Here is a 14,723-nt window from a genome sequence, read left to right as displayed (position 1 = left end):
CAGATGAGGTTTGAAATCAGCTTGTCAAGTTCTATAAAAATCTCTTTAGGATTCTGATTGGGAATGCATTGAATTTATAGATTTAATTTGGGAGGAATTGACATCTTCATATTATTGAATCTTCTCAGCCTGGAGTGTGATATATCATTCCATTTATTCAGGCCTTCTTTATGTCCTTCTGTAAAGTTTTATTGTGTTCCTAATATCAGATCTGGACATTTCTCATTAAGTTGAGTCTTGGGTGTTTTATAGTCTGGGTTGGCTGTTGTGCATGGTCTGTTTTTCCCATCACATTTCTAACTGGCTATTGCTGTGTGTATAGGAGAGGTATGAATCTTGATGTTATTTTGTCTCCAGTTGTGCTGATTAACTCTCTGTTTAGTTCTAATATTTTCCAGGGATTAGAAGAACTTTGAATCAGCTGTTCCTGTCCCACATGAGATGGACCCCCATCCAGAGCAGGGAGCTCCCCAGTACCTGGGTGACAGAGGTTGAATGCACCAACCCTGTTAGGGCTGCCATAGGCTGTGTGGGCAGAGCTTTTAATCAGAGCGTTCTTAGATCTCTTCTAATTCTAAATTTCTACAAGTTCATGATTCGGTTTCCTGTGCCTGTTTCATGCAATTTCTCCGCAGTTGCATGATAATCAACGGCAAGTTTTCTCCCTTCCCTCCCTCCTTTGCTTTTTCTTCTGTACTTATTTAATTTCTACATGCCAAGGGCTATGCCAAGTGCTGAGAAGGATATATTGAGATGATAGTTGCAGGTATAAATGCTCCACACCCTTGGGATGCAAGTAGTGTCACTTAAAATATCCTCAAATTAAATTAGAATGTGGTAGAGATGCCTCCCCAAAACGGCTAGAAGGGTGATATGTATTTTCGGGGCTCCTCCTCCACCTCACCTCCCTAGGCAGTTCGTGGAACTTAGAATCTTGCACAGTGCTGAAGGAAGCCTTCTCCTCTCAGTGTGTTGAGAGTCCCACTTCTGTTCCTGGCTGCTGTCCGTGTGTTTCCTGCAGAGGGTGCCCCTGTTGGTCCTGAGCCTTTGCTCTGCTGCTGATGCTTGTGCTTCAACAACCAGCCTTCTCTGAGAGTGCCCCAAAGGAGAGCCCGGGGACTGAGGCTGCCCCTCTCGGGCCCTCTCAGCAGTTCTCTAAGGGCACACAGCCCCAGAGCTGGTGAGGGAACCCCTGAAACGGCTCACCTCTGGCCACTTTTGATGCCTCCACCCCCTGCTTTGGCTTCTCTCCTCCACCCCCAACACAAATGACTCTTTTACACCCACCTCTCACAAGGGACTATGATCACTTATTAGAAGAGTCTGGAGCAGTGGTTCTCAATCAGGGTGGTGGCTGTGGCAGTGATTTTTTCCCCCAGGAGACAGTTGATCTTTCACTGTCACATTCCTGGGGCTCAGCTCAGCTAGGCACTTACTGAATGTAGTTGAATGAAATAAGGCCTGAAAGACAGCTCAAGGACCCTGAGCACAATAGAAGGTGGCCACAGGTTTTCAGGACGAGATATCTTCTGAGGTACGCTGAATACCTCCATTCACAGGGCACTCACTCCTTAAGTCCATGACATTCTGTGACAGCTCCAGCCCTCTGTGCAGAAGTTCTAGATGATAAGTGAGGGCTAGGTCAGACACTTAACCATCTGAGGACCACATGTGACTAACAGCTGCCATATTGAACAGCACAGGTCTAGACATTAGAAATAGGAAGTCCTAGTTTCTTTCTTAGAGGGGCAAAAACTGCCATCTCTTCCTTTCTGATGAGTCAGCCTTCCTTCCCACGGACAGAAGGAAACTATTGACAACAGTGGACTAAACCAAACACACAGTTCTTAAATCAGCCTCTACCACACTGAGACCGAGTGTTTTCTCTCAAGGACTCTCTAGTTTCAGGTAGGAGATGAGCATACTACTGTCATCCTAAGAATAAAAGGCATTTATGTATGTATGTATGTGACCTCACAGATTGCAGATTGCAAGGACCTTGTCAGCTAACAATCACTTATTTAAAACAATTTTTTTTTTTTTTTTTTTTTTTTTTGCCTATAGCACCAGGTCTTCCTAGGTGGTCTCCCATCCAAGTACTAACCAAGCTCAACCCTGCTGAGCTTCCAAGATCAGACAGGATCAGGCTTGTTCAGGGTAGCATGGCTATAGTAAAAAGCCTTTTGAAGAGAGAGACAACAAACATTTACTGGAGATAAAAAAGAATAGCTATTCTAAAGTCACTGATTCAGGCAGAAACTCAAATGGATCTCTGATTAGGAGATAAGGCAAGGGATAGTTATGAGAAAGGGAAGGGGAACAGCTACATCATTGGCAGATAAGCTAACATAGTGTTGCTAGTTCTAAAGAATGTTTTAAATTTTCAGTCTGGTAGTTATCAGTCAGGTAGTCATAATATCTGCTTTTTTGTTTTTCTTGCAAACAGTTGTTTGGGACACAGTGTTGCCTTAGTCCCAGTCTAAAGGTTATTTTGCACTGTTTTGGGACATGCAAGGTAATTCCTCTGGGATGGCAGCTCCATTTATTTTATTTTATTTTATTTTATTTTATTTTATTTATTTTATTTTTTTTATACCACTAATGAAGGTGACAAGTGCTATCATAGAGTCACAGAGTAACTCTACATTTAGATGACTGTGTTATCCACATGGAGGGGATGTTTGGTGTATACTTCGAAGAGTCACTAGTTGGCCAAGCAGACAGGAAGTATGTGTGTGGGGTGTGAGCACAACAGGCAGGGAGGGGGCCTGAGCAAATATCAAGTGGCCTGAGTAAGGGCTGGTGGCCTGTTCCTAAGGTGAGTCCTCAGTGGGCTGCCATGGGAGCCTTGTCTGAGCTGGGCCTGGAGGAGTCGGGAGAGGCTGATGGTGGCAGGCTCTGTATGTTTCTGTGGTGAGCTCCCCCCACAGAGCCTAGTTCAGAGTTCTGCTTATTGACCAGGATAGTAGGATAGAGATATGGTGGACTTGGATGGGGGGAGTGGGGAGTCGGGCTGGGTGGCAGCGCAGTCAGGGATCCAGTTTTGCTTCCAACCATCCCTGTAATGCTTCTTTCCACCAACAGGGGGCAGGGCGACCTCAGGAAATGATAACCATTTTGAGGGGAACTTAGGTTGCTGGGTTAAGTCCGGCGTTCGGTGAGAGCTTGTAATACTGAGCATCAGGCTTCATGCTGGACTCTGGGTGCACTAAGACAAACCCTCCGCTTCTCGCCTGTGTCCCAGGCCACATGGATTGGGGGACTGCAAGGAGCAGTGGTCAGTTCTTTCAGGGTGGAGGCCAAAGAAGTAGGACCGCTGCCTAGAGGTGATTCTTCAGCGGAACCAAGAGAAGTTGCCCTCTCAGCTGACAGGGTGGGAACATGCGCCACCCGGAGGGGGCAGATAGTGATGCATGGAGGTGACGCTGCCTGGAGAGTCTGGTTGCCCTGCAGCTCCGGATCCCAGAGGGACGAGCGTAAACGGAAGGGGTGCTGGGACCCGGAGAGGTGTGGGGGGCTGTGGGCGTGGCGCACAGGGGGCTTCATCCTGGGGCAACATTGAGGAGCAGACAGCTGTTCTTAAAAAAAAAAAAATTAAAAAAAAATTAAAAAAAAATTTCGTTCTGAAAAATTTCAAATGTACACCAAAGTATGTAGTGTAACGCTCCATATGCCCACCAACAATGATCCCATCTGCAATTTTTTCATCCATCCTCCCTCTACATTTAAAAAACTTGTTATTATGGAAAATTTGACACACACACAACAAGCGGGGAGCTCTATCGGGACCCTCACAGACGCACCACTTGGCTCAACAGTGAACAATTTGCTAAGCTTTTTGTGTCCGCTCTAGCCTGACTGCCTCCTCCCACCCTCAGATCATCTGGAAGCAAATCACATATCAATGCATATATAAATATGATATATCTCTAAAAATTAGGGACTCTGTAAAAAACACCATGATCACACCTGAACAAAGTTAATAGTCATTCTTTAATTGTATTCCTCATCCAGGAATGACAGGTTCTTAGGCCCAGGAACGTCCAGGATCAGATTAGCATTTCAGGAAGCCACCTTGGCAGAGGGTGGAGGGGGAAATGGAGGGGACAGAGGGCTGGAGTGGGGACGTCAGCCGGGAGAATTTTTACAAGGGTTTGAGAGAAAAGCAACCAGGGCTTGAACTTGGCTAAGGCCAAGCTGTGAAGGCAGGAGCACAGCTTACCAAGTGCCAGACATGACATACTTTGTCTGAATTAATCCTTGCTAAGGTCTTTGTGAAGGAGGCTGTGCTATGTCCTTGCTTACAGGTGAGGAGACTATGGCTCAGAGATACACAGCTACGAAGTCACAGAGCTGGGATTCAAACTCAGGCCAATGTCTTCCTGAAGCCCTGGCTCCCCCCACAGCCAGCACTGCCCCACTGCAGCCCACGGCCACAGAATGGAGAAGAGGACTCAGGTGTGGGGCATTATGGAAGGCTAATGGATATAAGGGGTGATGGGGGGAGCTATCTGCTCTTCCGATCCCTGCTTTGCTGCCCCAGAGATCCCATGGGTGCCCAGTGGGGAATTGAGGTGGTGGGTGCAGAGTCCCCTTTCCTAACCTGTGCCAGCAACACACCAAGGATTCCAACCAAGTTTACCCCTTCCCTACCTTTCTTCTCCTGGTCCCCAACTCAGGCCCCAGCCAGGTGAGGCCCAGCCCTCCCTCCCAGTACAAGGCAGGGATCCTCTAGGTTCAAATGGACTGTCTATCTCTGTTCTCTGTATGAGTGAGGGAGCAAGAAAGGTGTGTGCCCCATTTGTAGGCTCCTGCCTTAGAGATTAGATTCTGAGCTCAGAATCCAACTTCGACTGGGCTGACTTTAGTCAGCCCTGGAGGCTGACAATCATTTTTGGATGACCTTGTAATACGCCCTTAGGAAAAGATCGAACTCCCCCTATCCTTCACCTTCCTCCCTCCTCCCCCACAGAATCTCCTGTCTGTTATCAGAGTGGGTGACAGAGGGCTGGCCAGTGCTCTTGGTCATTGATGCTTCGATGGAGCATCCCTCTCCCTGGGAAGCAGCCATGAGGAGGTTGTACTGTTGAGGGCACACAGACCTCCTGCTTATTCAGATTACAGATCAGGAGGCAGGCATGGGCGGGGGCTCCTGGGCTGGGAGTCAGTGAGCCCACAGTCAAGCCCAGGTCCAGTTTGAGTGACGTGGTAGGGTCTTGGGCCATTTCTGGGGCTCAGTTTCTCCAGCTGTAAAATGAAGTGGCAGCACCTGCCTCATGGAGTGACTGTGAAGCTCCAGCGAGGTCCTCTGAAAGCTCATCGGCAAACTGCAGTCTCTGCCTGGCGATGAGGGGGTTGTGGCTGGCTTTATTCCCCCACTGCTTCTGGACTTTTGGCCAAGATCAAATCTGCTGTTCTTTCTCTTCGTAAAGTCAGAGGAGGAGAGGGATACGGGGCCCTGTCCACCCCGAGACCCTACACAGCTGCAGCCCTGTATACCCCAGCAGCAAGTTTCTCAGGAGGAGGCCTTGAGATCATTCTTCCTGCATGAGTTTCCTTTTCTCACCTTTCTCAACAATTAACCTCTTTTCTCCTCCAGCCTGGCCCATTCAACAGTTCCCTCTAGTCCTAGCCCTGCCATGCCTCCCCTGCATCCTAGGCGAGCCCATCTGTCTTCATTAACCAGGAATGTGGGCTGCCATCATGGTCTAGAGCTGAGGCCTGGGAGAAACCAGCCCTCCCCGGCTGAGCCTCCCAAGGCCCGGGGACCTTGGCCTGGAGCTCTGAGACCGGTAGAGCTCAGAGCTTTGAAGGAAGATGAATGTGGCTTAACTGGTGTCTCTCTGTAGTCTCAGTGACCTGGGGAGGCTGTGTGATCAATGTTTATCACTGTCTGAATCAGACTCATGTACACTCGAATCAGCTCTAACTGTGAGGGCTGCTCTCCCAGGAGCTTTGGTTGTGACCACCCCGGGGCCAGAAGGGGCATTTGGGGAGGACATTAGGAAAATACTTTATTCAATAAATAAGGAGACAGATGACCAGAGGGTGAGGAACTAGCTCAAGGTCACTGCCAGCTGTGACATAGTGGGCCAGGGCCCTGGTCTCCTGCTTTACCACTGAGCTCTTCTCTTTACAGTAGCCCATCTAGACATGTGAGGGTCTGGGCAGGGCTGGCCCTCCCACCCCACCTCTTACCCAAGGTCCCAGAGGGGTTCTGGTAGGCTGGCCCCTGCTGGCAGACCTCAGTTTCTTAGAGACCTGAGCAACCTCAGAATGGAAAGGAACCTTAGGACTCACCTAGCCCAGTCCCATCCTCATATGGCAACTGTGGAAACGGAGGTACAGGTTGGGAGCCATTTTCCCTGTCACTCAAACCACTGAGGAGCTCCTCTCAGTCTGGCCACCCTGTTTCTCTTTACTCTCCTTCAGTACCACCCAGGGGCCAAGGGAGGGAGACAGCTGCCCTGGCTGCCCCTGGCTCAGTCCCCTGTAGGAAGGCCTAATGGGATTAACAGGACAGGGCCTTCCTCTTCCCGTAGGTACCAGACCCACCTTAGCGCTGCTCTTGGAGCCTCCACAGCTCATTGTGGGGTGAGTTGAGGCAGCTGTTGCCGGGTTGGCACACTGGATGGGGAGTCCAGAGACCTGGATCTGAGTCCTCTCCCTGCCCGTTACCCTGCGATCTCACTTCTCTGGGCCTCTCTGTCCTCACCTACAATGTGGTAATAATTCCACCAGCTATATCTTGATCAAATGGGGTCAAATCTGAAAGAAAACACCGCGCAAGTGTAAAAGGAGTGGGCCTGCCCTGCGATGGCCAGAGTAAGGCCAAGAGAATCAGTGAGTGTCCAGAATGTGCATGCATCCTTCCTGGGCCCAGAAGACTGTGGCTACTGATTCCAGCTCTGCTGCCAATTTGCTGTGTGCTTCTGGACAAGTGGCCTAACCTCTCTGTACCTCATAAAAACATGGAGAGAAATGCTTCTCCGTGCTGTGGTATTGACCTCCTGGTAATAAGGGGAAGCTAAATGTAAAAGAGCTTTCAGATCCTTGGAAGAAAGGCCATCTATAAACACAAGAGATAATTAACCGCATCCAATAATCACGCTGTCTGCTAACAAAAGTAATGACGCCCTGAAGTTGGGCAGGAAAACCAGCCCTGTCAGCATAGGGCAGCTCCTAGCTGGTCTTCCTCTCGGGCTCAGAGGGCTAATAACCCTGTGTGTTTGTTAATGTGGGGCTTTGCCTCTGCAAACCAACCACTCATTAGCTCCTCCACAGGCGTGCCCAGGAGCCAGGCAGGAAGGACATGGGGTGATGAGAAAGCTGAAGCTCAGAGGAGAAGGGGGTGTCTACCTGGCCACCCAGCAGGTCCAGGGCGGGGCCGGGCTGGGAACAGAAAGCTCTGCCGGTTCTCAGCACCTACTTCTGCCGCTATTGTGAGCAGGTGGGCAGATCGCCTGCCCTCTCAGGGCCTCAGTTTCTCCACCAGAGCGGCTGGTGCAGAAAGGTGGTGCGGCATCATGGGATGTGTGGCCAGATCACCTTTGAATTCCTCACTCGCCCTTTCTTCCTGCCCTCCTTGATGCTGGGTGCTGGCACAGGGAATGCACTCAGTGTACGGCTGTATCTTCGATTCCGAGCCTGGGGAATCCCATGCGCATCCTTTCTGTGGTCGAGCGTCCTTGGTGGTGTCCAGGCGTCAGCAGGCCTGTTGGGACTCTGAGCCTCAGTTCCTTCAACTGTACAGTGTGGTTGTGATTCCCTTCCTGCCAGGTCCGGGTGCCCAGGCCCTGGGCTCAGTAAGCCAGCTGAGCATGCGTGGATGGGGCTTATTATCCTGAGGCCCTCCCGGGCCCCTGCTGGGTTGAAGGATGATCCTCGGCCTGGAGTCACTGCCTGGGAGGGGAGAGATGCTGCCGCCTCTGTGCTGTCACTGTCGTTCTCATCCTCGCTGAGGCCTGGGGGACTTTCCTCCCAGTCCCCAGCTCCTTTACCTCCTTCTCCTTAGACGACTGCTCTCATTCTGTCTCCCTATCACCACACAACCTATTTTTAACTTTGGCATTGGGGGAGGGGAGGAAGGGAGCCTGATGGTGGCTTTTCTTTTCTCCTTTTCTTTTGTCACATTTCTTCTTGCTGGCCCTCCTCTGGGGGCCCACTAGTCTCTTCTGTCCCCCTGGCAGCCCTCCTGTCCCATCTTGTTTCTTCCCCTGTTCCTCTCATCCTCCTACCTCTGGCTCCCTGTCCTTGTCCCCTATTACCCTCCCTCACTGATTCCCACCCCCCGACACACACACTGTCCCTGTCCAGGATGGCTTCACCTTGGTGGTAGTAGTCACTCTTGATCACTGGTGGCTAAACTAGTGGACCCTTCGTGGCCACAGCTGATATGGTGACCACTCCCTTCTCCTAGAAACCCGATTTTTTCTTGGTGTCTGAGACTTTGAACTCTACTGGGTCTCCTCCCCTCTTTCTAGGCAAGCCTTTGTGGGTGCCACTCTATTCCTTCCATGTTGAACCACGAAGCAAATAGCTGTGGGCTGCCAGCCCAGCACCCCTCCACCTTCTTTGGTTACCAACACATGGATTTTTCTTGGACCCCCCACCCCACCTACCCACCCACCTCATCTGAGTCCCTATTGTTTGAATGGGGCCCATCTGCCTCCTGGCTTCAGGGATGTGCCTGTGTCCAGGCCTGGCCAGTGGGAGCTCATCCTGGGTTTCGCTGGATTAGGAAAGGGGGGTTTTCCTCTTGGTAGGATGGTGGGATGTTAACTCGGAGCTGCCACGGTGTCTTGGCCACCACAGGGAGAACCTGCTTGAGGAAGAGGCCATAGGGAGGAAAATAGAACTATGTGATAGAAGGAGAAGAAGAGGGATTCCTAAGCTGTCAACCGAGTACACTATCCACCTGTTCCTGATGTTTCATTCCGTCCACCCACCCACCCACCACCTGCCCACCCACACATCCACCCACCCACCCACACATCCACCCACCACACACCCACACATCCACCCACCCACCCACCCACACACCCACCCATCCACCCACACATCCACCCATCCACCCACACATCCATTCATCCACCCTCCTTTCCATCCATCCATCCATCCATCCATCCATCCATCCATCCATCCATCCATTTCTTTCTCATAACAACAATAATGATGATGATAATAGTTTATTTTTATTGAGGGTTTACTTGGTGCCCAGTACTGTTCTAATCAGTGTATACACGCTTGCTCATTTAACCCTAAAACAAGTCTGTGACATAGGTAGTATTATCACTGTCTTAGAGATGAAGAAACAGGTACAGAGCGGTTAAGTGGGTTTCAGTGAGGAAGTAGAGAGCCAGGATTCCTTGTTGCTCAGGCCAGAGTCCTGGAGTTTTCCTGAGTGTCCCCACTCGTCCTGATCAGTAGTCACTGCTTCCTATGAACACTGCCTCAAGTTGCTCTCAAACCGGCCCATTTCTCTCACCTGCCCTAACTCAGAGCACCTCCGTGTCTTTCTGAGATGATAGCACCAGACTCTAGTCTCCTGTCCCCACTCTGCCCCACCCCCCAGCTCCAGTCAGTCAGAGCAATCCCTACCAGGCCGTCTTCCGTAAGAGCCCACGCCGCAGGCTGGCGGGCGAACCTTGTTGTGAGCGTGGCCACGCGCTACCAGGGCTGGGGCTGCGTCTGGTCTGTCACCATCACATCTCTGGGGCTCAACTCACTGAAGCTCAGACAGGCCCTTACTAAATGTCGTTGACTGAAACGAGGCCTAAAAGGCAGCTTAAGAATCACCCAAGGGTCCTGAGCACTCTCGGAGGTGGCCACTGGTTTTCAGGAGGAGGGGTCCCCCCGGGGGGGTGCTGGGTGCCTCCAGTCGTGCGTGCTCACTTCTTTAAGTCTGCTCCATTCTGGGACTGCTCCAGCCATCTGAGCAGAAGTTCTTGATGATGGGTGAGGACTACGTAAGACGTGGTCAACTGTCTGAGGGCCTTTGTTCAGCTAAACACCTTTCCCAACCTCCCACAAGAGTTTGAATTCCCCACCTCCACTCCTTCCTTGACAACTTATACAGAGAGCCTGAAGCTAGGGGGCAGGGTCTCAGGGCCTGTCCCCACCCCTCACCCCAGGTGGTTGCCCCCCAAGTAGGGAGCCATCTGTATCACAGGAAACCACTGCTAGGGGTGACTGGGGATGACCAGAGACTCGGAGCCCACCTTCTGTTCTACAGTGAAGAGTCTCTGGGTATCTGGTAGGCCCAGGGCTCCTGCCAAGACCTGTGGGACCATGTGCCTGAGGCATGGGAGACCCAGGTCCTGCTCTGAGGCTAGGCTGTTTCAGCCCCAGCCAGCAAGAATGCCTTTCTGCCAATATCTTTATCCCATCCCTGGGGAGGAGGCCAGGCTACTGAACATGGGCTAGGGCTGCTCCAGGAGGGCCTGTTCCTTTGTGAGGGGTGGATCTGCCAACACCTGGAATACTTTGGTCCTAAGAGGTCAGCATGATGGCCATAGAGGTGAAGCAGTCAGATCTCCTTTGAGAGAAGCTACCCCAAGGAACATGGTTAGCTGACAATTTCCAGCTGCTGCACCTCAGGACCTGGTATGGCATTTGCACCCTGTCCTTCCTCTCCCCAGGCTGCCCCTGGCTAATGGCTGTGCACAGCGGAGGTACTGGAGCCAGGCCTTGTTTGCCCAGCGTGGGACTCCTCCCATCGGCAGTCTTTGCGTGGGGTTCTGCCTCAGGCTGACCAGGACTTTTCCAGAGCTGCACTGAGTCTGGGGCTCTTCCTTCTCAGAAGAGCCTTCTTCCCAATTCCCCTTCCTTCTTCTTCTCCTTTTGCAGGTATCAGACCAGCATTCCTATCTACTCCTATTGCCTCTCCTCCTCCTCCTTCAGATGTATTTCTTAGAGGACCAAGATCCAGGGGGGCTCCTGCACCACCCGGAGAGCACTGGCAGGTGTGTGGTAGAAGGTACTGCTCAAAGGTAGATGAAACCACTCTCAGCAGTACCACTAAGATCAGCACTTGGAGAAGTTCTTGGAAAGCCCGAGTGCCCACATTGAGCCAGGGCCTGCCTCAGCTTCCCTGATGGCAAATGTGTGCTTGCCTGGGCCCCTGCCTGGGCTCCTACTGGCCAAAGCTCCAGATAAACCTTGGTTTATAGGGATCATCACCTCCCAGAGCTTCTTGGTCCTTTGTGGGATCAACAGGATGTCAGGGCAGCAAGACTTTTGGAGATTATGTGGCTCTACTATTTAAATTTACAGAGGGGCCCAGAGAGGTTAAGAAACTTGCCTGGAGTGACACAGTAGGTCTGAAGCTGGCTAACCTAGGACCAAGGCTTTGTGATGGCCTGTCTTGGGCTTTTCTCACCTAAATGAGTGAGTCCCTGGGATCTCAAAACAAATCAAAGGGCTCTATCTCCAAGGCCCATGAGTTCTGCAGGGGAGGACCATGACACCCAACATTCTCCTCCCAATCCATGGCCCCAGACTCCTCTGTCTAGCTGTGTTGGGGCCTCCCAAGCCTGGTCCTAACTAGCCAGTCCAGCTCTGCTGACTCTCCCTGGTTCATGCAGGTCCACCTCGAGCCTCTACTCACTCTCTTCCCCCTGCCTGGAGGTCCCTCTTCTCCTGCTAGTGCAGCCATCTCTGCAAAGGCTTCCCTGACCCCACCCCAGCAAGCCTGCTTCCTGGCCTCCCTTAGCACTCACCTCCGACTTCTCGTTTGGCACCTGGCATAGGGTGCCCTGTGACACTGGTCTCAGTGAGCATCTCCTGTCTCAGAACTAGTCCACATGTGGGCTGAAGCTTCTAATGCTGGCTGTACCACTAGCCTAGGCCACCCAGCTTTCTGGACTCAGTAAGATGAAGATCGGAAAGCCCATGGGCTTTGGAATCAGGCAGACCTGGGTTCGAACTGCAGCCTGGCTGGGGTGGTCTCTCTGTGCCTCAGTTTTCCTGCATGTAAAATGGGGAGATTAAAACCTACTTCAGATATTTGAGGCTGACTGGGGATAACATATGGAAAGTGCCCGAAATAGCACTGACCACCCTAGCGCCTCTCCCCTCCACTCCCGCCTTAAAGGCAGGCTCAGAGCTGAGCACTCAGGAGATGTTTAAAACCCAGGTGTTGAAATGTGAGGAAACAGTGGGAGGAGGCTGCTTGGGTGAGCTCTGCTGCCAGAGACTGTGATAGTTCTTGTCAGCTCACAACTGCACTCAGAAACACAGATTCAGCACTCACTCTCAGTGGGAAGCTCCGCAGGCTGGGGGTGCAGAGGGAGAGAGAGAGGAGTAGGGAGGGGGTGAGGGAAGTGAGGGAAAGAAGACACAGAGAAATAAAGGTATAGAGATGGAAGGAGAGGAGATCAGAGATGTAGAAAGAGACCTGAGGGAGAGATGGCTGAGAGTGAGACAAAGACAAAAAAAGGGAGAGAAATTCAGAGTTTAGAGAGGTAGAAAGGAAGTTTAGGAAATGTGGAGAGAGAGAGACAGAAACACAGAGACACAGAGACACAGAGACACAGAGCAAGAGACACACGGGGGGGCGGGGGGGCGAGGGGAGAGAGAGAGAGAGAGAGAGAGAGAGAGAGAGAGAGAGAGAGAGAGAGAGAGAGAGAGAGAGAGAGAGAGAAAGAGAGAGAGAGAACGGAGGGAGGGACGGAGGGAGGGAGGGAGATACACTGGATGACTCTGCAAGACAAGTGGGGAGACCCTCTTTTGAGTGAGGGCATTTGTGGCTGTCATTTCCTTCGTCAAAGTCCGTGGCCACTTGTGATCCTCATGAGTGATGACGAGAGGTTCTGCAGTTTCAGAGCCAGCAGCCAAGGACTGGGCTGTGGCCCAGTTGATAGGGACTCTGAGGACCCGTGATCTTTGTGACAAGCAGGGCTGCCAGTGCTTGAGAAGGACCACCCCAGCTGTGTCCCATGTCCCCTGGCAGTTAGAGAACATCTCTGAATGCTGGAGCCCTGGCGGCAGGGCCAAAGAGCACAGGACAGAGACATTTGTAGACTTGCACTCAGGCCAATAGGCCTCGGGCTGATGAAGTAGGAAGATGAGTGACCAAATATCTGAGTCTCTCTGGGATGTCCCTTTATGATTTTACTGCTTCAGTTTAGATGCTTCCATGGTCAGGCAGCTCCCCCATCCTGAAAGTCTGCTTGGATGCTGAGAAGGTCTTTTCTAGGCTGACACTTGCACTCTGGTCTCGGCCACGGTGTGTGTGTGTGTGTGTGTGTGTGTGTGTGTGTGCGCGCGCGCGCGCGCACTGAGGTAAGCTGTAAGCCAGCATATGAGCTCACAGGGTTGCCTGTGGGGAGAGAAATCTAGAAAGTAAGGATATTTCTCTTTGAGTCCCTTATTTGATCTCAGGCCCCTATATCCCCAGAGAAGGACTTCTGACAAATTCATTCATATCGAGATGCTAAAAAATTAATTTGTAACTTCCTCTAAAGAGAGCAGTTTTTAACCCAAATCACTTATGGTGGATTGACAGGTAGTGGGCAACTGGTACGGAGAGATTTAGAGGGGAGGGCACTCTCTCTGGCTCCTATTCCCCACTAGAATCTCTTCCTCTTGTCTTAATTAAAGGCTCTTGGCAAATGGGAGCCATTTCTTCTGTATTACCGCCAACTGGGGTTCAGTGACTGCCCCTCCACCCGACCTTGCCTCAGGGGACTCCCTGTGAGTGGCATGGATGGAACAGCAAGCACAGCCTTTGTACCCATGAGCCTCATCACCAAACAAGACCCAACTAAGCTGCGAGCCCTGGTCGTGGGTGGCTTGCTGTGCAGCCTTGGGCAAGTCATTGTCCTCTCTGGGCCTCCACTACCCATCTGGGAAAGGGGAAGTTGGACCATGTGGTCTTGGAAGGCTCCTCCAGCTGTGTCAGCCTGAGATTCTGGGGCTTTGACCTTCCTCGGGCTGCTGGTCAGCACCCGGACTAGGCTCTGAGGGCAGTAGGAAGAGATAGATGGACACCACATGACCCGGTGTCCCTAGGCCAAGCAGGCAGCCAGACTCTTCCATCTGGAAATAATGGGATAGTTCTCATAGCTGTAGGGCTGTAGGCTCTCTCGTCCAGTTCCCTCAGTGACAGATGGAAAAACCAAGGTCTGGGTAGAGAGATGGTTTGTCTGAGTCCCTTGCCATGTTAAAATTAGGTTGAAACTATAAACAGGTCTCCTGCAACTCTATGGGGTAAATATGGTCTTGGGGTAAATCCTAGTGGGCTCCTGGTAGAGGTGAAAGCTAAATTAGGCTCTGAAAGAAAGTCTGAGTGGAGATTTGCCTTCCAGGTAGGGGACTCCAAGGAACGGAAAGGGGTTGGATTGTATACCTGTCCTTGGCCTGTGTGCTTCCTGCATGCTGGAGTTCTAGAAGCCTAGGCAAGGGCCTGTGTCTGAATTGGCCATTCTTCACTTGGTCCCTGATGTGCAGTGATGGAGGACACCTCTCTCTGTGGCATGGGATGACCCTGGGCCAGCAGTGGGACTAGGCTGGACACAGCTCCAAACTGTGCATGAAGCTGGGCTGATAAAGATGGTTTATGCATCCCAGGCACCTACCCTGCAACTCAGAATGGGCAGCAACATGTCATTTTAATGAGGTTGCAAATTTCCTTGTTACCTGAAAAGTTGATGGGTATGGTCAGTGCTGCCTCACTCTCTCTAGGCCCTTCCAGGGTCTCCCCAGGCTTCAGAGTGACTATA

The 14,723-nt window shown here is 51.6% G+C and overlaps 1 pseudogene; it reads right to left on the bottom strand.

Annotated features, from left to right (window-relative positions):
- Window positions 1–2,055: 2,055 nt before the first annotated feature.
- Window positions 2,056–2,174, bottom strand: LOC118604117 (annotated as a pseudogene).
- Window positions 2,175–14,723: the final 12,549 nt, after the last annotated feature.

Source organism: Rousettus aegyptiacus, unplaced genomic scaffold (assembly GCF_014176215.1).
Source record: "Rousettus aegyptiacus isolate mRouAeg1 unplaced genomic scaffold, mRouAeg1.p scaffold_m13_p_6, whole genome shotgun sequence".
Lineage (NCBI taxonomy): Eukaryota > Metazoa > Chordata > Mammalia > Chiroptera > Pteropodidae > Rousettus > Rousettus aegyptiacus.
Note: the sequence above shows the minus strand (reverse complement) of the source record. Positions and strands in the feature narration are given on the sequence as shown.